Raw genomic sequence first — 21,965 nt, forward strand, 5'->3', positions numbered from 1 at the left:
GGCCACCACCACCACCACTTTGAAAAATTTTGAATGAGCAGCTGCCAGGGTAATGACTCAGCTTTGTCCTGACATTGTTTCCCCTTTCTCTGCAGAGAACTGTGCAAGACTCAGGAGTGGGGGCAGAGTTTTGGCTTTGCAGCAGTTCAGAGAAGAACAGTTATGTGGTGACATGCTTAATCATTCCCAAACTTGGATGAGCCTTTCCCTTCCTCTCTTTGTGCAAGAATGGAAAACCAAGCAGGTTCCTAGCACTTTCACACCCTGTTCAGTGACCTCCAGTGAGCAGGACTAGCAGAGAGGAACAATGACTAAGGGACTGGAGCGTCTCTCTTAGGAGGAAAGGCTGAGGGAGCTGGGCCTGTCCAGCCTCGAGGGGACACGACTGAGAGAGGTCGTGCCAATGTCTGTCAGTGTCTGAAGGGAGGTGTCAGAGGATGGAGCTGGGCTCTGCTCAGTGGTGCCAGAAATAGGACAGGAGGCAATGGGCACAAACTGAGACACAGAATGTTCCACCTGAACATGAGGGAGAACTTCTTTACTGTGCAGTGACCAAGCACTGGAACAGATTGTTCAGAGAGGGTGTGGGGTCTCCCTCACTAGAAACATGCAAGGGTCCTGTGCCCTGTGCTCTGGGATGGCCCTGCTTGAGCAGTGAGGTTGGATCAGAGGACCCCCTGTGGTCCCTTCCAACCTGACCCATTCCGGGATTCTGTGATTCTGTGACTGATGATCATGCTCATCAAATGCCTCTGCATTGTGTTTTGTGGAGTGAGCCATTCATTCACAGTACAGACTAGAGCTATAAATACACAATGCCATAAAAGGCTTGTGTGTAGTCTTTTCTCCTGGAAAAAAATATTTTGAAAATGGTTTGGCTGATAAAATTTGGCAACTTTATCTGCAACTCTTAAGCAAAAAGGAAATACAAAAAGCCAATTTTAAAAATCTTTTTTACCTAAGACATAAATACATATAAAAAAACAACAACTTAAAAGTATCTAGAAGATTTGAAAGATAAGGCTGTGCTCTGCAATAGGCCACACTTTGCAGCATTTTATAGTTTGCTTCTAGGTTTTCTGAAAGCCCTGTGTATCAGGAGCATACATTATATATCCCTACCTAACGGCTTCATGTAACATCCTTCACATATAGCTTTCTGCAACAATTTGGTAAGAAAGTTGAAAGAAAATGTAATGGTGTGGAGGGCTAACATAGGTTTAGTATTTTGATACTACATCAGCCTCCTTGTAAATCTATTCTTTAATTGACCTTCATTGAAACTGAACTTAGAGAACTCCTGTAAGTTTGTGGTACTGAGTATCCCCAGCTTGGTATTGTGGTGGGCATGAACTGAGGTATTCAATAATTAACATGATCCAATTTCCTCACCTCTCTACCATGAAGACCCATATTTAGGATAATGGTCACTATCTACAGGAATTTATTTCTGGCACCCACCACTTTTTTCATCTTTTCACATACAGGCATTTTCAGTATTTGTCTTCTTTCATGCAATCTGAATGCCTGCCAGTAATTCACTAGGAAATCTCAGTAGCATACAACTTTTGTTCTCTCCCCTGAACTAAAAAGGTGCATGTGTTTGTCCTGCCTGGAGGTCTGGGAGAACATCTCCCATCCTGTATGTGCTGATAGAAAGCAGTTTGTTGGGCTTTAAAGTGGAAGCAGCCCATCTGCACTGAGACTGGAAGTGAACTGGCACAGGAAGCAGTCTTTCTGTGGATGTCTGGCCAGGAGCTTTGGAGTGACCTTCAGGAAAGGTCTGTCTCTCCCTCCACAAAGTGAATTTCACAAACTAACCACAGTTGTCACCCCAGAACTCCAGACAGTGTTTCAGATGCTAGGCTCTGGCCATTGTAGAGAATCTGCAGACAGGCACACAGACACCCAGCTGCCGTGCTGGCATCGTTTGCCAAGCAGTGGATAAAGTAAATCTTCTGCAGTGTGGCTGAAACACTAACTTATGGGGAATTTGTCTTTCTTCCCCTTTCTCTCTCACTGCAGCAAAGTTGCCAAATGCTCAGGATTTGTATGCAAATAGTCCTGGTTGTTCTCTGGTTGCAGAGGAGAACCAGCAGGAGTAAGGGCTGCATAACTGGAGCTCATTGCCCCTTTTATCAAACACAGTTCAGGCATGCTGATGGTTAGATACACATCAGAATTTCAAACTGTGGTTTATATAGCTGCTAAAACTCACTAAAACAGCACACACAGATTTCCTTCTCTTCTCTCAAATCAAGAGCCCCTGACAAGAATCAGTGCTAATCCTCGTTTGCGAGGTGGTTTTTATCCATCCCGGAGACAGTTTACACTGCAGTCCAGCTCTGTGTAAGCCTCACAGGCCTCTTATGTAATGTATCTCTTTCACTGCACCCTGTGCATTTTGCTTAGGCTTGCAGTGTGCATTGAAAGCCCTGTCAGACTGGGACCCGTAGGAGGTACTGAATCAAAAACATATAGAATATAGCTTTTCTCTAGAAAAACTGTGTGCCAGGCTGGAAGACTTTTGGCATTAGGAGACAAAAGGTGATGCATTCCATCATCTTTTACACAACACCTCTGTGATAACACTACACCTACTATAACATCCAATTCTTAGAATAGAAAATATTTCTCCCTTATTTCCTTTGAGGCCAGTAACACTGAGGACCCTCCAATACAGCTATTCCACCTTTTATCACAACACAAAATGCAGTATAGAATCAGAGTGCAGATACAAAATCTCCTGGCATTGAGAAAGATGCCTTTCTGTAGGTTTGTCCAGAGCTATCACCACAGTGAAACTTCCTCTGGACCAAGTATAAATAAGTCTAAGTGTTTATTAAAATCCATTTATTTTTTTGCTATGCTCCACCTTCATCACTTTCTCATTCCAGCAGTCCAGAGACAGAACACACTCGTCAGCCAAAGGTGATTCCTGCATATTATTTTGTTTGTATTTTCGCACAGAGGTTACACACTTGGAGAAGAAAGTCTTACAGCAGCAGATCTCTCAGGATGATTGTTACAGCCCATGCAAAGGTAGCAACTGCGTGTTGCTAAATTAGGAGTAGCTATATTCACTTGTACCGACAGCACAGATGGAGGCAGGGAATGGGGAGACTCTCCAGAGCAGCTGAGTTTGGACTTAGCAGTGAATAAAGAGCCTTCGGTGCTGACTCACTTTTTCCATTTTTAAAATAAAAACATTAGCAAAGATATTTTTAAGTAGTTACAGTGCTTTTCTGCTGCAAGCAAAGCCTTTTCATAAGTTTTAACTATCCTCAACCCCTCAACAGTGACATACTTTAGTAATCACTGCTATTTAATAAAATCCTTCTAGCCATAAAGCCCTAGACAGTTTTAAATGGAGCAGTCCTTAGTCCATAACTTATTGGTTTCTAAGGGAAAACTATTGTCCAGAGAAAACGTAGGAGCCCGGGAGCCAGGATCTCTTGGCTCTACCCTTTGTGTTTCTGCTGACATGTTGTATTATGGAAAAATGAAACAGTCCTGGTTGCAAAATTGTGGCCTGAGCTGTACAAGCAGATTTCTGTGCTGGCTGAAGTTGACAAAAGCCCAGAAGTTCAGCCATAGAGAGCAAGATTCTTCAAATACAGCAGGTTTACTTTAGCTATGTATCTTACTTTCTAGCATCATAGAGCAGCTGTTGCAAAAATCTTGAGTCAAATCACATTTTAAATTCACTCCAGGAGAAAGAAAAAATGCTGTGGCACTTCCAGAAGAAGGATAAGTATATGACAGGATAAGACCACCAGACCTGGGCTGTCGAGTTGTGGAGTGCTCTTCATGTATCTAAAAGAATTTCAGGAGCAGTTCTCAGAAACATAAAGGTCAAGGCCTCAGGAGCACAGCAAACGTGGAGATTAAGCAGCCATGAACCACAACTGTGAGGTACAGTCTCAGACAAAGTGGAACCTAGAGAGCCCAAAAGAGGGTGAGTGGCATCTTTTTTGACCTTTGGGGCAATTTTTCATATGCTCCACCACTCACAAGTGGTGCCCAATTAGGCAGCTAAAGGAGACTCAGGTTTTTGAAAGCATTCAGTACCCAAAAGCTCACAGCCAGACACTCAGGGTTCTGTCCTTAGTAAAAAGTACACTAAAAGATTTTTGAAAGCTTGTTACATATCCTAGGATAAAAGTGGGAATAAAAGTCTTTTGAAATGTGGCTATAGGTTCAGAATTAGCGTTTTCACTTGAATTAACTGCAAATACAAGGCAAACTTAAAAGGAGAAATAATTTTTTTTAAGTCCTAGTTAAGGTTAATTTAGGAAGTCCCCACTTGGAAATCCCTATGGATTGATGTTCTATCAAAACAATTTTGGTAAAATTCTCTTCCATGTACTTTTTAAATTAATATCAAGAAGTCTCACATGTTAGAAAAAATATTCCTCCTGTAGTCTTAAAATTACCAGCACTATCCAACTAATTTTGATATTTCTCCTGCTCTCTCTTTCACCCTTCAGCTGTGCATTTGTCTCAGTATTTTCAGTATCTTTTTTTTTTTTTCTTTTTGGTAATTTGAGAAAATCTCAGCTATTGTTTTAAATAATATCCATTTCACAGAGGGGAAGTCTATTTTTCCTATTCCCCTCCAATTGTGCATTCCTCTGCACAAACAGACCCTGGAGTTTGTTGCGTGGCAGTCAGTCTCTCTATATTTCCCCCAAAGTTCCCACAAGAATCTTGCATTCCTGTCTCCCTTCCTGTCTTCTGTGGTTGCCATGTACTGTTTAACAGTTGCCACATTCCACCAAAAAGTGGAAAAATTTCTCAAAACTATTAGCAAGAGATTTTAGTTTGCTCAATATCACCAGACTTTTCTTCCCATGTGACTGGTTTAAAATTTCATTAGATGTAGTTTTGAGGTCCTTAGAATATTTAAGGTGCAGAAACCATATACTTTCTGAAGTTTTCTCACTCATTATACAGGTAACAGCTCAAGTCTCCCCTTAGCTGTAATCTGGCAGAAATTCAGGCACAAAATATACAAATAAAAACAAAACAAAACAAAAATCCAGATTTGGGATTAGCTTCTGTTAGGAGAGGAAAAGAATTTGCTAAAACAAAATTTGAGTGAATTTAAATTCAGACTATGAGGCTTACAACAACTGAATTTTGCCAAAGGATTTGACTCTGACCCAGCAACCTACATTTCCATCTCTGAAGTAAACACAAAACAAGTAGGACTAATTTCCAGAAAACAGTGCATCCCCTCTCCAAAATTCCCTTCTAATCAGCTTCATAGTTGTAAGATAATCTCCCCTAGTCCAAGGGTGCATAGACCAGCCTGATGCTCCTCTCTGCATTCAGCATGCCAGAGAGCCTAAGAATAACACTGATGGCTGCATCCTCAGCTGCCAGCCCCTGAACAGGGCAGTTCCATTGGCTTGGTAAGAGCTGTGTCAAAATAACTGAGGACTGGAGTCCAAGCATCAACAGGAAGAGGGTGCAGAGGCAGAGCAGACAGAAAACCATTTCATTTCTGGCATAGCATTAGATGGGTGCCCTATATATGGGAGGGAGGAAGGGAGAGGTGTCCCCTCCGTTCTCTGCTTTCATAAATCTTTCCTAGACACCCTGAGACATGATGTCTTCCCAGTGTTTGCAGAAAGCTCAGACCTTTTTCTAGAGCAAAAGTGAGGTTCCAAATGATTTTTTCCTCTGTCAGTAGCGATCCATCAACAGTAATGTCATGGCAGACACAGGTGCCATACTTGGGTTCAAAGCTAGTATCTTTTCTTTTTTTTCCAAACACCCACACACACTGTATCTTTTGATAACAGAGATGTTGGCATCATCTCCTACACAATTGTGTTTCCCCTGTCTTTGAAGACACCACAGAGGTACAAAACAAATGCACTATGTGAACCACTGCTAAGGAGGGGCAAGTGAGGGTTCAGACATACCCCAAGCTGCTAAACACCTTTTAGATCTTAAACTTTTTAATTCACAATATTTACTCTTTGAAGAATTGGCCTAGCACAGAGATTTTAATTTCATATTGATTTTAGAATTCATGTTTTCATTTTGCACACTGAAAATTACCATTAATTCTACTCCTGTGGAACTCTGATGAGTCCTTGCAGAATAAAATGAAATTGTGAGACAAATTAACTGAGCCTCTGTTTTATGATTAATTCCACAATAGCCACTTTAACAGCACAGAGCTACACCTCTATATGTGAAGAAACAGCAAGGGTAATGCATGTATGTCATGAAGATGGATCTATATTAAGAAATTAATCTCTATTTTGTATTTTGTATCAGGTATTTCTTTGACCTTTATTTACTGAAAACCTTTTCCTTACATCTGTTTTCTACGAAAAATCCTACCCTCTTCCTTCTCATAAAAGTGCCTCCTCAAAAGAAATGTAGGTAATTTCCTATGCTGAGATCCACGCAGCAGCAAAGACACAGGTTTATTGATACATTAGAAGCCACAAAAGCTCCTGAGAATGGTCACATAGGAATGAGGGCTTGCTCCTCCCAAAAAAAGGCAAGCACAATAGCTCAGCTGAAGTGCGCTTTCACCAATGCAGAGGGAGCTGGAAGCAGTTGTGTAGCAGGAAAGCTATGACACAGTCGCTATCAAGGAAACATTGTGCGGTGACCCACACAACTGGAAAGCTGTGATGGATGGCTATAAACTCTTCTGATGGGAAGAGTTTATCAAGGAAAAATTGATAGAGAGGTAGCCCCGTGTGTTAGGGACGGTTTTGATTGTCTAGAGCTTGATGATGGTGGCAAAAGGGTTGAGTGTTTATGGATAAGAATCAGAGAAAAGGCCAACAAGGTGAATGTCGTGGTGGGAGTCTGCTAGAGACCATCCAAGCAGGATGGAGGTGCAGAGAGAATGTTCTAGAAACAGCTAGGACAGGTCTCACAATCGCTAGGTCTTTTTTCTTGTGGAGGACATCAATTTATTAGATGTCTGCTGGAAAGGCAGTGCAGCAGAGAGGAAGCAGCCTAGGAAGTTCCTAGAGTGGAAGATAAGGATGCTGTGAGGTTATGCAGGGAGAAAATAAGAATGGCCAAAGCCCAACAAGATTTTAATTTGGCTACTGCTGTAAAAGACAATAAAAAAGGTCTCTATGAACACTTTAGCAATGGAAGGGGGGCTGAGGAGAATCTCCATCTTTTACTAGATGTAGGGGGAAACAGCAACAAAGATGAAGAAAAGGTTGAGGTACTAAATGCCTTCTTTGCCTCAGTCTTTAATACGAAGTCTGGTTGTTCTCTGGGTACCTAGCATGGGTTTAGTCCCACTTTAAACCCTTTTTTGTTTGCTTGTGGGTGTTTTGGGTATTTTTTTCAGTTTAGTTTTGCAATGTCATTCCAGTTCTTTGAGTATGTTTCTCTCAACTGTAGTATTTTCCCAAATTAATGTTCCTGGTCAGGTCCAACTCAGACTGTCGTTGTGGAACAAGCAAGGTAGAGTAAAAGGTATAAAAGAGATGTTAATGCACATGAGGTCTCAGTTGCTTTGTACAGCAAAGAAGGAGTTTCCTACACAGGAAGGCAGATGTCAGCTGCTCAAAGTGCACTGCCAGCTTAGGACATGGCAATAGATAGCACTTTCCCCTGGAGGCCTTTCTTTTTTAAACCTGAAAAATATGTTGAGTGTATGGGGATATATTAAATATAGAGATGCAGATATCAAGACAGTCACATCAATTTCTATCAGAGACCACTGAGGCATGGATAAACAGTCACACTGTTTCTTAAAAGCATGTCACACAGTTGCTGAAGTCTCAGTAACTGCTCTTTTCATCATCAAAATAGATTTAGACATTTTTAAGATCTGTATTGACTTGGCTGACAGTAACTGACTGAATTACTACATCTATATTTAGAAATCTCTGTACATGTAATTTACTGCACCACAATCACACTTAGCTAGTCATTGTTTCCAGAAGTGATGGCTTGCACCAACTGCTAGGATTCATCATATCAAGTCACCAACAAAACATTTCATTGTGCTTCTCATTGCCCTTAATCAGCAAGCCTCAAAACCCAAGATACTTCTGATATTTTGGAAAGAAGAAATTAATACATGTGCAGATTAGATAGATCCATATGCATACATGGATTATGTACTTTCTACAATGCTACACATTAAAACTTTCAGCTTGTTTTATTATGATACTGAAGAACAACTGTTTGCAAATAGTCTTTACATGCAAAATATGATTCAGGAGATTTGCAAGCAGCTTCCACCCTGAGACCTGTCTATGGAGCCTGATCTACATGTAAATCTAAGAATTACAGAAAATTTTCATTTTTGGTTGGAAAGAGGACAATCATAGACCAAAGATTATGGCACAAGAACCAGAATTACAGTAGGCGAATAGAGTCAGCTCAGTTTTCAACAACCACAAAGTGCTTAAAACAAAACCAGACAGAATGAATCTCTTCCCCTTATTTTAAGAACATTCACTTGCTGTATTATTTGCTTGTCTGTCTTTAAAGATAAAAGCAAAATATAAATATTAATCAATCTTATTTTTAGTGTGGAATTTCACTGCCGGGTCTTATAAATAAAGACTAAAGAGAAAAATAAAAGATATTTAAAATAATTTATGTCATTAATTCAGTAGCTTGTGCAATTGAAATAAAGCCAGATTGTCTATTCTCATCATTCAGGATTTACTCTTTATATCATGACGTTACCCCAGACTTCAGTTTCTGTGCATAAAGGTACAGAAATAGCAAAGAGAGAGAAATCTTTTGGAAAAGTTTTGTTTCCACTCCTTCCAAAGGCCTGTTGTCTGAAATCCATTCAAATGTACTTGCTCCTCAACAGTTAACACTTTTAAAGTAACTTAAATCTAAGTATTCCATATTACTTTATGAAATAATTTTAGAAATGCCACTGAAACGCAGAGGAAGTTTTAAATAAGCTTCTAGAATAGAATTTCTAGTCCAGCTTAAAATTAGTTTAGGCAGGATTTTCCTGTATGTTTAATCATCTATTTGAAGATTTAGCCTGCATATTTTCTGCATTCTTGTCTGGGAAAGATTTTGGATAGTGTCTAGAGTCTGTTGGTGAGTGTCAAGTAAGAAAAATACAGAGCAAATTTATCAGGCACAAAGGTTGGTTTTAATTACAAATTTTTAGCTTACTGCATTTCTTTCACAGGTCATAGACATGTTAGTGATTCTAATGATTACATCCCAGTAACATCCAATCTCCAAAAAGACAACTCCTTTTTTCCAGAGTGAGTTAGAATATCATTTCACACAGCTCAGTAAAGATACGTATTTGCCACAGGGCTGCAGTTTATACAGAAGTTTCTCAGTTGTTCACAGCAGTGAACTCTCAGGTACAAGTATCAGAACAAAGGAAAAAAAGCCAGTCAGAACAAAATTTCTCCTTCTTTCAAAAATGTTAAAAGCAATGTACTATGGTTTAATCCTTCATAATTCATAGAAACTACTGGACTGCAACAGTAAGTAAAGTAATATAACTCTCCAAGTTTCACCAGGTTTTAAATTATATACGCTATTAGAAGAAAGTTTGCTATTCTGAGCATTGCATTTGCTCTTCCTTTAGCAGTATGTAGCTGAGAACTTAGTGCCTCAGGGCTTTCTATTGTGACTGAGGTGTCCACTCGAGACCATCTTGCTGCAGCTTTGAAAGTTTTTTTATTGCAATGCATGTGAAAGGTTTGTGAATAATCTTCAGTTTGATCTTCTCAGTCAACAGTGAAAATATGTAAAAATATTCAATAATATGGCATAAGGTAAAATTCCACTTACTTTAGCTTTAATAATCTAGCAGCATTTATAGATAGTGGTGTTAGCAACTCCACTCTGCACGCAAATTAACTAAAAATGAAGATAAATATTTGCTTTCAGTTAGACAGCCACCAAGGTGGATTATCACTATTCCAATCACAGCTGATCTTGGTGTTTTCCCCCATGACAGTCCCTGCATTTCAACCTGTGATTATGCTTTCCACAGATTTTCTGGAATTCCTAGATTACTTTGCAAGATCAGGTATTAATTAAGTACTGTTTGTGCCACTTACTCCAAACCTCAACAATTCACAGAAATTACTTGATTTTTAAAAAGGCCTGCTATTATTTAAATACCTATCCAAAAAATTAAATCAGAAAACTTAAAACTCAGGTTTGGACTTCAGCAAATGACAATCCCAACAGTATGATTCAAAACTGACTCTTCATGGAGTCATAAAACTACACATGGAGTTTTGAAAGTGAATACACACAAATCACTCCTGTCAAGAGGCATTCACTAAGCAATTATGTAGCATTCACCTTTAAATCTTTGTTCTCTCAGTTTTCTACCACTTGTGAAATGATTGATGTCTTTTCCTATCCAAATAAGACAGTGGAAAGAATATTTTCCTCATTTAAATAGATTTAAGCAGACCATAGAAATGTCCTGAATATTGATTAGGAGTTAGCTTGAAATTAAAATGAAATTCAGCTGTAAGTGTACAGTTCCACAGCACAACTTAAAAGAATAAAGAGGAACTGAAATGTATTAAGATTGACAAACACATTTTTTAAAAGAAACTGGAACTAATAATAGCTGAATTGTGTATTTGTCACAAGTACCCACAGGCAAAAATAAAACATTGTGTTTGCACAATGCATTACTGAGACAATATCAAATAAAGGCCAGTATACTCTTCATTACATCTTATGTCCTTCATAGGAAATTCCAAGCTAGTATAGAATATGTAGTACCTCAATGTTCATCACATCAGACCAGAGGAATGATGCCATGCAGCTCTCCAACAAATTGCAACTAACACTGTTTAAAATTAGATTTTCCATGAGTAATCCACATAGCAATTTTTTTCACGTCATGGTTCTATTGAAGAGATTTTGATCTCCGTGCAGATACTTCATAATTCACAGTCACAAACTAGATCCTTAGTTTTACCAATTAAAGACACAAAGAAGGGTGACAGTAAGACCTTTTCTTAGCATGGGTCTGTCAGAGTTGTACAGTTTCTTCCTGCCCTCATCCCCTCAAAACAGTCCCTTTAGACATCTGTTTGACTGAGTGCAAAAATTATCAAAGCATGAGTTACTCAAACCCTTCATTTCAGCAGCTGAAACAGAGAGAGCACCAGGTTTCAGTCCCGGTTTCCCCATATCACAGGCAGGTGAGATGTTGGAAAGCCACAATGACACAACACTTGGTTTGAGTGACATGAACATCCTCTGCCCACCAAAACTGGGCAGTTCCAGCCCTGGGCATGGGGCATCAGCCTGGGGATGTGGAGATGCCAAGGCCAGGCCAGAATCGGAATCAATCGGTTGGAAAAGACCTCTGAGATCATCAAATCCAACCTAAGACCAAACAGCACATTGCCAACTAGACCATGGCACTAATTGCTGTGTTCAGTCCTTCCTTTAACACCTCCAGGGATGGCAACTCCACCACCTCCCTGGGAAGCCCATCGCAATCTCTGATCTCCCTGTCTGTGAAGAAATTCTTCCCGATGCCCAACCTAAACCTCCCCTGGCAAAGCTTAAGGATTTAGACCTGTGGGTGGGCATGGCACAGGGGCATCTATTGCCAGCAGGACCACAGAGATGAGCCCTGCTACTGCATCCATGTCTGGCTAGCAACACGGGGACTTCTTGCTGCCCCCAGGGCCTGGGATAGGAGTCCTGAGAAAAATGTCATTATTTGAGTGGTAGAATCACCTAGCCAGGCATTTAGAAACAAGCAGACTGTGTTTTTACTTCTGATTCCTGGTCTTTTGGCAACTTAACCTTTTTTTCTGACTCAGCTGACCGGTTTATAAAGTGAGCAAAACAGTATCTACTTTTGAAGAAATTTGACACCTCTGATCTTTATGTTCTCAAAGTGGTAAATGTTACTACACTGGAGAACTATGAATAAGAAGCCAAAAAAGATTGCTTTATTTTACTCTCGCTAGTTGTGTCTTTCATCAGAAATGCATTCAATATGGAGAAAGAGGAAAAACATGCTGTTGTCCTTCCCTTCTCCCTCTCCCAAAATTAATACATTTACAGGTGCTGTTGAAATGCAATTTACACCTTTTAACCTCCATCTGTGTCATTTGCAGGAGTTATGACAACACTTCAGCAATCCTCTACTCCCATCCCCATGGAAACTGCCATCAAACTGCCAAAAATGGGACAGAATGCTTTAAACTAATCACTTTTCAATGGAGGAAGGCCTTTTTTTTCTACAGCGGTTTCCATGGGATCAGAAGCCATTGCTGCTTGGTAATTGTTTAAAATCTTGTCAAGTGCACAGGCAAGTGCTCAGCCTTTTTAAATGTGACTTTTTGTTTTGAATCAGGCTTCTAAAGCACAATATGTGAGCCTGATTCTTCTCCTATCCCACCAGTTGTCAACCATCAAAAAACTGAACTCAATAGAGTTTTACCAGTTGGAAACATGGAAGAAGTTCCATCATTTGATTTTGGAAGAAAGTTTTCAGTGGAATGAAGGAAAGAGAGGACATGTATTAGTTTTATTCCACAAGGTAGCTCAGCACCACTCTAAAAGGAAGAAAGAATTCCTGGGCTGGTACTGCCAGCCAGCACAGAAAAAGACTGTGTATCAGGAGGTGGAGACTGCAGCCACAAAGATGCAATAGACTACCTTTGAGAATTTCCATTCTCACCTATGCCATTTTATATTAATTTCCTAATATATAGAAAAAAAAATCAGAATATAAGGTTTCCTTGAGAAGAAGTGAGCAATAATACCAACAGACAACTCTCCTGACTGCTGTGAATTCAGAAGGTATATTTTGCTATGCAGTTCCTTGAATAGTACTGCAAGACAAATCAAATATTACTAGGTTTACAGTTTGGCCCTGTGCTAGGAAGTCTCCTTTAGTGTAAACATGAATTTTTATATGAATATAAAACTTCTGAATCCAGTTTTTGTGTTAATGGCAAAGAGCTAGATTTCAATCCAATCTGTTAAAATCATACAAGCATGCCCATGAGACTGAAGATGATTGGATATGTCTCTGCTCAGATCAGAGCACCAGGTTCTGCAATAAATCCAATCATTTAAACTGCTAAAGGCACAAATTATTGCTAAATCAGACAAAGATACTAGCCCTGCAAGGGGAACACAAAAACATTTCCAACTACATATCAGTGTTTTACACATAAAATATCCCTGGGGAAAAAATGTCATTTATACAATAAAATTTTTAAAATACAAAATTATTTGGAACCTATAGTTCTGTATTCAGAATTAGGACAAAGCACAACACTCCTATTGAAGCATTTGTGAACAGGTCTGAAGATATGCAGCCAACTACATGGATTTCCCCTATCATAAGATTACCCTGTCTGTTGTTCCAAATGCATGAGAAGCAGGATTTGAAAGCAATGAGTATATGACTAAGCAAATATGAAGAGAGGGAGTAAAAAAAGAAGAAAATATGTCCTTACCTTCACCACTCTTACAGAGTTACATCCTGCAGGTTCCTGGAAGGATACAGTAGCCAGGGAGTGGATTTTTTTCAAAGGACTAAAATATCCCTTAATGAGACCAGCTGCAGCCATTAAAAACCTCAGCACCTTAAGGTGATGGAACAAAGAATGAGACCAATATTTCCCAGGTACAGAAATGGGTAATCAGGTTGAGAACTCTGCACGAAGTGTCTTGTTTGTAGAGGTTATTTGGATCTACTGGTTAAAAGAGAATACAGCTTTCTCTCTGGATCTCCTGAAACCTTTGCATTGACCATAAGGTTAACAATTAGCTCTGGCACAGGACAGGTGCTAACCACACCTGAAAGCCAAAGTCATTTGAAACAGCTGAATTTAAAACAGTTTCTTCAGCACATTGTTATTTAGCCTGGTGCATTTAACTGTAAGAGCAGTAATTCAATTTAAAAAAAACTCTCTAATGATTGTTTGGCAACAAAAATCAAATCAGCTTCTGTATTGACTCCCTTATAACAAGTTTTCTAAAGATTTTGATCTTCAAACAAGACCCAAATGGCTGTTGTAGAAAAACACTGTTGAAAAGTTTTCAGATAAAAGCAAAAGAAAGGTAGCCATGCTTTCTTCGAATTGATGTTAAATGCTCAATTCCATTTTTCTGGAGCTAGGTGACCACTGGCTCTATCAGGCTCTCTATCAAGTTGTAAAGCTCTTGTCTTAGGCCTTTTCTGGCCTTTCTTTCAAAGGCTTCATACCTTTATTCAGCCTCCTCTCAGATTCAAAATACAATATCTCACTCTTTATAAACCAATCCTTTTTGTTCTGAAAAGTGCACAGAAGCTGAAATAATTTATATTCCTGACTTATACTTTAGCTTTTCTCTAGATATCTTTTGGCAAGCTTGTAAAATTCCACACATGCCAGTTCTGACATAGAAACTGCACAATAAAAAGCAATGCAATCATTTTGCCTGACTTACCTGGAAAGAAAAAGCAGTATAGTATTACAATCCAGTAGTCAGTATTAAAGTGCAGTAAATACTTCTTTTTATTTGCGGAAAAATATTTCTTTTCAGTTATTTTACACTGTACATATTTCTGTGACTCTAGGAAAGCTGATATAGAAGTAAATTAAAATTTTGCTCCAGGACTTAGTGTCAGAAATGCTGGTCTTTATATTTCTTGTTATTTATCTGTATCTTCCTAGCAAGAAACCTGGTATTGTTTGCAGAAGTCATTTTTCTGAGTCTTACCACTATGGGTCTTGATAATGTTTTTATTAATGAGTAATCACTATGCATCAAGAGTCTTGCTCATTTGTTCCATCTAGGAGATAATTCCTGTCCTCAGATGCCATTCGTTTGAATAGGAGACTCCTGCATACATGCAATTCTTTGTTCTTCCTGTTTGTGGGGTTTTGTTTTGTTTTAGTACTTAAAAAAAATTAAAAACACTCTGGAAAAATAAATCACATGTATGTAATGATAGACCATAACCCCACCCCCCCTAAGATGGGTTATTTTGGGTCACATTTCATTTTCACATCAAGAAAAAACTGGATGAATAGTGAATGGGAAAGTATCACTATAATTGGAATCCTGCTGGTTTATGCAGGCCGGCACATCTGGAATAGGGTGGGAAAAGAGAAACAGAAGAGTGGGATTCTTCTCACTAGACAAAAAGAGGGAGTCTGGAAAGCACATGTCGTCTGGTTTCTTAAGTTACAGCGAAAGTTAGCATTCAGAAAAGAAAATGTTCAACAAGAAGCCCTCCCCTCCCTACAAATCTCAGTTCAGAAGTGCTCCTGTTCTCTCTTTGAAGCTGTACCTCCTCCACCTCTGTTAGTCACTTTCTATGAATATGTGGGCTATTTTCCTCCTCTGTAGGCCCCAGTGAACACTTAACTGGGGTATGGAAGTGATTCTTCTCCAGCCATCCTCCTAGTTACACTTTAACAGAACTGCCCTCTTAACGCAGAGCAATTTAGGCAGGCAAACACGTTCATTCATGTGACTGATAAAACGTGTTTGCTTTGTGTTAAAGAATCTATAAAAGCCTTTTCTAACACTGTATTGAAAGAGTCATGAAGGTTTCATTAGTGGTAAACAACTTCAGTGCCTTATCTGGGTCACTATGGTGTTACACACATGGGTCTGCGCCCAGGGGCCTTTACAGCTCTTTGGAAGCTTCATCTTGAACTCCAGCTGAGCCCCCAGGCAGGGAAAGAGCAGGGGCATGGCCTCTCCAGAACTGTGAAATCACACCCTGTCTCACAGATGAGAGGGGTGGCACGTCCACCCCAAGAACGCACGTCTGCATTGACTCCACAGAGGTGCCAAAGGGCTCCAACGAGCTCCAAAGCATGCAGCCAAGCCACTTCTACACCAAAGTCCAGGAGAGGGGCAATATTTAGCTGTTGGCTAAATATATGCTATGGGAAGAAGCCACAAGATTACATTAGTCTGTTTTAAAAGACAGTGACACTGTGGTGATATACTGTGAGGAAGTATCACATAACCCAAGACCTATTATTTTTATTACCATTATTTTGTCATCTCCATCTTATTTAGCTCTCCATGCATACTTCCCAATCCATCATACAGCATAATTACATTCAGTGAATGAGCTCTCAAGTTACATTGCAAAAAGAAGCTCATTCTTAGAAGTTTCTCAACTGAGTCGTAAGCAATTAAAACCATCTCTGAGTGCTTCGTTTAATTTTCTTCAATGGAAGAAGTCTTAGAAGTAGGTAGAAGTAATTTCCTTTTCAGAAGGGCCATGAATTCATATTATGGCATATGAATAATACATTGTTCTATTTAAAACATCTGAAGAGCCAGCACGGGTCTGCTGAAAGCTGGACCTACTGGCAACATAAAGCAGGAGACTAAAGTTCTGCAAATAAGTCAAACACAAGCAGTGCAGTGCTGAGGGTTGCCTCATCTGTCAGACGCAGGGGGCCTATAGAAGAGGGGACCTTGTTCCAAGCACAAAGTTGGCTGGAGACATGTTAAAAAAAGTAACTTAATAAGACTAGCCTACTTCATATAGGGTAAGTTATTTGGGTGTCTCAGCCACTTGACCATGAGCAAGATCCAGATATTTCCCACTGAAAATAGAAAACTGGTGAAAAACATACTTCCCTCAGTGCTAGTGTCACTGGAGCAGCATATCCACCATAGTCAGCACAGCCAGTTTTTATAACTAATCCTTTCTAACCACTTTTATAACTCACCACTAAACCATTAACTCTTTCAGATCTTTGACAGGGAACACATCAGGTGTATTCTGCAGCTGCAGTTCTGACTGCATAGTTCTACCACCCTTAACATCACTTAGCCTTCGCTGAGCTCAGTAACCCCTACTAACAGGTTCACCTTAAATATGTGCTCAAGAGATTGGAGCAAGTGATGCAGAAGTGTGTTTAAAAATGTAAATGGCTTTGGGATCTTCTCTTACTTCTGAGAAGCAGTGTATTTGTTTAAAAAAATACAGCTATAAAAGCAAAATCTTTATTTCTGAACAATGTTTGCAAAATCAGGACTGACACTTAGGTATTTTTCTGCTCTGGCTAATCTCAGTGCCTTCTGCAAAACATGTAAAGTGATTCTCCACAATTTCTATTGGCTGTCTGGACAAAGGCTCTTTGTGCACTGCAGGACCAAAAGCATTACATACAGTAAATATTTGAGCTGAAGGTGTGCTACTGATAGATTTGTATGCACTATCGTTATTTTATGCTATTCATGTTGTTGGCTTTCATCCCACTTTGTGGCCCAGTAAAGTAAATGACTGCTCAGAAAGCTGTGGAGCAGGAAAGAACCTGCTACATAATACACAAATTGCAACAGATGATTGCTACTTCAGACAATAAAAAGCTTGTTATTTTTAATAGTTGGGAGACTGTATGCTTCTTGGACTACATAATACATTGTAATTACTCACAAGACATTTTTAAATACTACAATACCATCTTAATTAACTTCAGATCCACTAGCCAGGTCAATATATATAAAATATGACCACTTTAAAAAAACAAAACAAAGCAAAACAAAAAAACAACCAACCCTTCTATCATGCTTAGAGTGGGGTTGCACTCCTTTAGCCTTAACTAACCGAAAGATGAACAAACTTAGTCAACTAGATATTCCTATGAAGGGGTGAACAGCTTTGATAGACCTATTATTCTGCATTAATTTTAGGAGACAAAACAACTGCTTCAGATAGGTTCAATTTTTAGGCAGTGAAAATATCTGGGACTAATCCATTCCTAATGGGTGTTTTTGTTTCTCTGCTAAGTACCTTACTATAGTTGAAGAAAAATGCCCTTGAGAATGAGAAAGAGAGGCAGAAGATGTGCCTTTGTTAAAGTGGAATTTATTACATTGTGTGGGGACAAACAAGCTAAATTTAAGTTACTTCTGCTGCCATTACTTGCCTAAATCCTCCTTTACCAAAAGAATAGCCCTATTGAAGTATCACTGCTATTAGCTAAGGGGTTAGGTAAATAAAGCTGGCAGAGGTGACAGCATGATGTAACACTGTTCTTTTTTCAAATACTATATGAATGTGATTCCTATTGTGTTCTTCTTCCACTTAAGTGCCAAAAACAAGCCAAAGATCTCAAAATCTTATCCTCTATCTCACAACTGGAATAAATACCCAATCCTGTACATGGTGAATAAAAACTGAGCCACATACTTTAGATCGTTTCAAGATCAAAACAAAAAGGAAGCTTGAATTTTAACCACAGATTGAATTCACAAAATTCCTAATAAATATCCTGGAACAATATCATGCTATTTATTCTCTTCCTGTAGTTTTGGCAACTTTATTCCTGCAATATAGCATTTCTAAGAATATTTTTTTTAAATCACTTATACAACAAGCAAGGTTATTTTTTAGTATTAATGCTTATAATGAGATAACAGGAACTTCCAGATGCCAGACCAATCTATGTCTGGAAAATTATGTGCCCCATGTGGCCCATAATTAACCCATACTCTATAAGATGTGCCCCAATGACTTAGCAGAACCTTCTTTGAATGAGAACAAAAGACATTACATCTAATTTAAGGACACAAATTAATAATATGAAATGGAACCAAAAATCAGTCCTATCAATACTATCCTCTATATTGATATTTCACCAAGCAATCAGTGGATTTTTAAATTCTGTTTGGGAATGTTTTCTTATGAGAAAAGAGGAAAAGAAAAAAGCAGAGAGTGGATAGGAGGTTTTTAGTTTTACTGTGAGTCTTGGAATGGAGAACTTTGAGCTAAGATGTCATATGTTTTTAATTCATAAGCGTAATTAACAAAATAGTGATAACAGAATAGAATTCTTTAATCAATGCTGTAAGAGTTTCTATGAGATGTATGATTCAACTAAAACAAAATGTATTGGCTTCCTCAAGAAAGTACATGACACAGTTCTCTGGTGTAAGGTGCCAGGGGATCAGAGAATACTTCGGGTTGGAAGGAAGCTCAGGATGTCTCTAGATCAACCCTTTGCCCAAGGCATGTAGTCAGACCAGAGCACCCAGGGCTGGGACCAAATGGGTTTCAAAAACTTCCAAGGACAAAGACCACACACCCCCTGTGGACACTGTCTTCACTGCCTGACTGCCCTCATGGTAAACAGGTTTCTTCCTGTCCACGGTTTGCTTCTCTCTTGTTTCAGTAAATACCTGCTGGGCCTCATGTTTTCACCACACCCTGCTGCCCACAGTGGCAGCGCTTCTCTCAGGCACTGCAGGGCTGCTGTTGGTCTCCCCTTGAAGCTCCCTCCACCCCAGGCTGAATACCCATTGTTTATTGCCAGCAAGTCCACAATATGTAACACAAATCATCATAAATCCTCCTGCACTCGGGCAAACTTCAGCTGACATCACCCCTAGGAGCGTCAATCAAAGAAAATGCTGACAAGCTACATGGAAGCTCCAATCTGTCTGCTTCCATCAGATGGACTGCATGAACCAAAAATTTACTCCAATTCCTAATGTCACTTTCTTTCATTGCAGCCTCCAGCAGCACCTCAGGCATCCTGCAAGAACCAATGAATTTTTTGTGCTGTATTCAAACATGCTGCAGCTCTAGGAATTATTATGACTGTAAGAATAGTGAGTTGATTGTACAACACAAACTGTTGACTGCATTACAGCTTCCCAATGCCAAGAATATGCACCTGATGAGGAAAAAGGTTACACATAAAGTCTGCTACAGATCCAGCAGGCACATTATCCATGCAGAAATTATCTTTTAGTATGAGTGTAATTTCATACCTTCTGCCCACCTCTAGAGAGGTGTCAAAAGTCTAAAAACTCAAAGAATTTTGGGAGGACAGTAAGACTATAATGATGAGTTACCTGATGAGTACATACTTTTTCTTACCCATTGTACAATATCCTATTATATATTATAATGGAAATTATCTCTGTGTGTGCTTTTTGGCTTAGTCCACCATGACACCAGCCAGCCACCCTTGGGTAATCATGCCCTGCTAAACCAGACACAGATGGCTTCTGCATGGAGGCAGATGAGGAACTTTCTTGCATCCCATTCCACCACCTGGCTCAGAAATGTGATAACAAGCAGCCAGGGATACAGTCACATCTGATATTGCCACAGCCACTTTTTCTACCATGAATATTTATGATTGAAGTGTAACCAAAACATGGATACGCTTATGCATATGAGAAGCAGAAAGCAACATTAAAACAAAAGTAGTTCACATCCTGCCTTTAAGACGCTGGTCTGAATTTTCAGTTTAACAACACATTTCAACATTTTTAGCATGATCCTATATGAACCATTCAGTCTCTCTTACCTGCAAAAATCAAAAATACCCTCTTTTTGCCCACTCTTTGTTTTCTGTTGTTGTTTTATAATGTCAACCTTTTAGGGTAAATATATCACTTCCTCCTTCCAAGAGCTACACAGTATGGAAGAGTAAATCTGGCTCAAGTAGATGTTAATTTGGAAGGGCCTTAGATCCTAAAGTTGAGCAGGATAAGTGCACTTGAGCAGTCAGCAGAAACAAACTGCCTGAGATTCCGTCGTGGTGTTTGGACAGGGCTTCAGGTCTACTGCAAGCACTGGAGCTCAGAGCATTGTCCCCAGCACCCAGCTTTGCACCCATGAGCTGCATTCAGCTGAACTGGTGTTCTAAGCAATAATGGTACATGAGGTCAAAGCACAACTTATACCTGGAGCAATATGGAAACCTGAAGATGAATGTGGAAACACAGGATACAAACAGTGTGGCAATGGCATAAATTATCTAGTAAGATTAGCTCTACATTTATAACCTGTCAGCATTCCACTGGTCACCTAACAAGGAGGGACAATTTAGGAATGCTGTTGACATTCGCAAAGCCATTTGTAGACACTTTATTCAACCTAAGAAATAAAGTTACTCTTCTTCAAGAAAATATAATGAACAAATAGGGTGGCAGGAGCAAGAGATTTTGGGGAAATACAACATTCAAAACTCCTTTGATAGTCTGAGCAATCATAGGGAAAACAGAACTTAGCCAAAAAAGCAATTAAAGTTTCAAGCCAAATCCTCTGTGCACAGACATAAATCAGTTGCACTATTTTATACAAGGTGAAGAGCTGGTTCTGACATGAATTCACCCTGCTGCTGTGTTATCAAGGAGCTTCTATTCACCCCGTTTGCTCACCAGCGCTTGAAAGGAAGCATCCCATGAAGTATATGCCAGAATCCACACAATATATCTCACTCCATTTCCTCATCCTATCCCCTCTGCTGATGACCTCTGGACCCTTTCTTTCAAATCCTCTGTGTTCTGATGCCCCCACCGCACAACCATGGTTACCTATTTCCTACAGAAATAAACTTTGTTCAGTAACCATGGACATAGCTTATCCAGTCAGGAAAACACAAAAAACAACTGTCCATTGTGAAAAAAATGAAAACGCTCCTGTTCCCATTCAGTGACCCCATCCCCACTGACACCAGAGCAGCAATTTTTCTTATCTGAGGAAACATGACCACATGGGAGAAGATTACACGTTGGAATATTGCAGTCACATTGAGCAATACCTTTCTTTTTCCTCTTCTGTAATCACAGAACTGAAGGATAGATCTGACAGGGTTTTATTGACACAGACTTTTTATAGATCCAGTTAAAAGGTCCCCAGACACTCATTCAGCTTCCTGTACATATAGTACAAAAACACTGCAGAATCATTGTTAACGAAAATACATTTTGCTGTGAATAAGCAGGACAGGAGAGAGGGGAATTCCAAAAGACCTTAACCACTGCAGTGTGACACATTACCTGTGTTAGTTTGCCATAACCAAACAGGAATACTTTCTCTTATCATTAAGGGAATTGTAAGACATGGCCTCAGTCCTTAGCCTGCATCTATCTGATTGAACTTTGGCATATGTCTCCTTCACCTCGTTTCCCTATCTCAGCAATAAAGACTGATTCCTTCACTTCATCTATCTTGTCAAATTAGACATGTACATGAACCCTTTCACCCT

The 21,965-nt window shown here is 39.4% G+C and overlaps 1 long non-coding RNA gene across 4 annotated transcripts in view; it reads right to left on the reverse strand.

The window, feature by feature from the left end:
- Positions 1–21,965, reverse strand: part of LOC134547150 (uncharacterized) — a 281,043-nt gene that overhangs the window by 139,053 nt on the left and 120,025 nt on the right. Inside the window, exon 1 of one of the 4 annotated variants that reach the window (XR_010079396.1) lies at positions 13,455–13,786. The exons of the other annotated variants lie outside the window; for them this stretch is intronic. This is a non-coding gene — a long non-coding RNA (uncharacterized LOC134547150). Of the gene's footprint in view, positions 1–13,454; positions 13,787–21,965 lie in introns of those variants that run through there. 4 annotated transcript variants of the gene reach the window in all.

This window comes from Prinia subflava, chromosome 2, assembly GCF_021018805.1.
Source record: "Prinia subflava isolate CZ2003 ecotype Zambia chromosome 2, Cam_Psub_1.2, whole genome shotgun sequence".
Lineage (NCBI taxonomy): Eukaryota > Metazoa > Chordata > Aves > Passeriformes > Cisticolidae > Prinia > Prinia subflava.